Raw genomic sequence first — 2,990 nt, forward strand, 5'->3', positions numbered from 1 at the left:
AGGAGGAGGAGGAGGACAAGGTGGCAGCAGCTGCTAACAGCACGTTCCTGATGCTCACTCGTGACAGGTTCCAATGGTGTCCACCCCATGGGCGGTGGAGCACTGGCCCCTCAGCAGGGCCTCCCAGGCAAGGAGACCAGCCTGTGCTGCCTCTGAAATTCCACTATGTCAAAGGCAGCATCTCCCCCTGGGGGTGTATTTCAATATGAAAAGCGCAAAACAAAAACAAAAACAAAAACAAAACCATCACCACTATCTGTATTCCAGCCTGTCAGCTGTGAGGAATCTAGATCATTTGCATAGTTTCCAAGCTCTAATTTCAGAAAACAGTCATTTCAGAAACAAGACTCCATGGAAGTGCTCGACTTCCGAAAGTTTTCCTACAGCCTACGATGCTATTCATTTCTTCATCAATTTCTTTCTTTGCCTAAGAGTAGCCTGAAAATTGTATAGTGCTTATTATAAATCACAAACCATCATCTCCATTTTTGCTAGGTTTGATGTAGAAAAATATTGAAATTTAAAATACAAAAATCCAATAAACACCAGAATTTTTTTTAAAGATTTTATTTATTTATTTGAGAGAGAGAGAATGAGAGATAGAGAGCACAAGAGGGAAGAGGGTCAGAGGGAGAAGCAGACTCCCTGCTGAGCAGGGAGCCCGAGGTGGGACTCGATCCCGGGACCCCAGGATCATGACCTGAGCCGAAGGCAGTCGCTTAACCAACTGAGTCACCCAGGCGCCCCCAACACCAGAATTTTTTTTAAAGGATTTTTTCCCTCAGGGCAAACAAGTAAAAATTGGCTGGTAACTATACTCCTTACTAATAGACATTGTCCAATTTGAATTTAAGATAAGAACCATCCAGAAATAAATCATTATAAATACATTCAGAGTTCACATTCCAGATTCACTGGAATACCAAAAGATTTTGAATAAATTTTTCTGTGGGAGTCTGTTGCTTATGGGACTAAAATAAAAATTTGTAAGATTTAAAAGAACAGGAAGATTTAAAAGACCAGAAAAGTAATAAAAGGCTAAATATATTGGTCCACAATTTGACATTTATGAAACATACCAGCTAGTATTACATTGCAGTCAATTTGTCCATCAATGGTATTACTCTGATAATTATTAAAATCTGTTCCAGGTATATATATTGAAAATATTTTCTTTTGCATCCTTGAAGATAGGTACAGTACTTTGGAGAAATTGTACTAATCCTTTCAGTATGTTTGTATGTACATATACACACAAGTGTGTGTATCTTGATCTGTAGCTCTACATGCATTTTATATGCAGCCACAGAGAACCACACACACACACACGTGGTTGGGAACCTGTGAGTATGTCATCACAAGCACACATCTGGGAAACGTCAGCACGGCCAGATTCTGGTCAGATCCTTCTTCACTCATCACTGGCTGCACTTGTTCCCCTCACTTGACCTTGATTACATAAACAGTTTGATATTGTCTCTGACCCTACACGGGACTCATCTAGACATCAGCAGCCGACGTGCTCGGACGGAACCCTTCTTACGCATTGTTTCTAGTTCTTTCGCAGTTTCATCCTCCATTCTCCTAATGTCTTCCATTGTCAGATCAATCCACTTGTCAATCCAACAAAAAAGCTGGCGATGAAGTTTGTAAATATCCTTTTCTCTTGCTTTGAATGAAGTTTTCTACTTTGCTTTGCAGTCCCCACCACTTGAATTTGATGGCCACCAGCTTGTAGGCACACAACTGAGGACAGTCAGAGTTGTTTGCCAGCTCCTTCTTCCAGTTGGGTCCCAAAGGGCCTCTCTTGGTCTTGACTGACTGGAATAATGCTGGGTCTTCATCAGCTTTGTAGTCTGCTGGTTCAACTTGACTTCGATCTGCAATATCTATGTGGACAAGTTCAACAGTTTTCCATGTGTTCGGATCTAAACCGTGTACATTTTCTAATGTTCCCAAGTCTGGTTTGTGCCATGTTTCAATTTGAATGAAGAAATCATCTTTCATATATACATTCGTTACAACTGAGGCATAATGGATTGTTCTAGAGTAGGGGTATGCGTTCCAGGCTTTCTCGTGAAACACCAAGGAGCCCTCCGGAGCAATCATCCTGACGAATGCAGGAACTTTGCTCCTGAACAGAACATGGCAAAACCACACGGAATTCCTTAATCAGCACCATCTTCCTGGAAGCCCCTCACAGCTGCCGCCACTATCACCACCACCGCCGCCGCTACCGCCCCTAACGGCGCCTCTATACACAGGTTTTTGATCTTGAGAGTCACCATCCTTACTCCGCATTGGTCAAGGGTCAACCTGTATCTCTATTTACAGAGGACATACTCCTAAAGATAGAAAAACCTCAAATCATCCACACACAAAAATATTAGAGTCCATAGACTCATTCCGTAAAGTTGCAGGGTACCATATATACAAAATCAGTTGTGTTTCTATGCACTAGCAATGAATAATCTGAGAAGGAAATTTAGAAAGCAATTCCAGGTACAATGGCACACAACACAGTAAAAGTGTCAGGTGTAAATTCATTCAAGGAGAGCAAGACTTGTTCACTGAAAAGCATAAGAAGCAATGCTTCTATGAGAGATGAAAGACCAAATGGGGGGAAAAAACTGTATGCATGCATTGGAAGATTTAATATAGTTCATATGGCAATACTACACAAATAGATCTACAGAGTCAATACAATTCTATCAAAAATTTTTCTTCTGCATTTTCTAAATTCTGTCAATACCTTGTAGTATATTTCCTTTCAGACGTTGTAGTTTTCATCTCTTAAAGATAGAGAGGGTGTTGTTTATATTTTCTATTTATCGGTTTAACATTTACAACTGATGGAAAAGTTATACTAAAAGCTTTCATATCCTTCTCTGGCGGTTCTCACATTTGTCAGCTCTGGATTATTTTCAGATGACGGATCTGGCTCCTGATTAGGGGTCATTTTGCCTGGGAGAGCTCCAGGCCCTGTTCCC

The 2,990-nt window shown here is 40.9% G+C and overlaps 1 pseudogene; it reads right to left on the reverse strand.

The window, feature by feature from the left end:
* Nucleotides 1-754: 754 nt before the first annotated feature.
* LOC141372316 (phosphatidylinositol transfer protein beta isoform pseudogene) lies at nt 755-2,912 on the reverse strand (annotated as a pseudogene).
* Between the last annotated feature and the right edge of the window lie 78 nt (nt 2,913-2,990).

The sequence above is a fragment of the Callorhinus ursinus genome, unplaced genomic scaffold (genome assembly GCF_003265705.2).
Source record: "Callorhinus ursinus isolate GAN/ISIS: 27379988/994484 unplaced genomic scaffold, GSC_fseal_2.0 scaffold6146, whole genome shotgun sequence".
Lineage (NCBI taxonomy): Eukaryota > Metazoa > Chordata > Mammalia > Carnivora > Otariidae > Callorhinus > Callorhinus ursinus.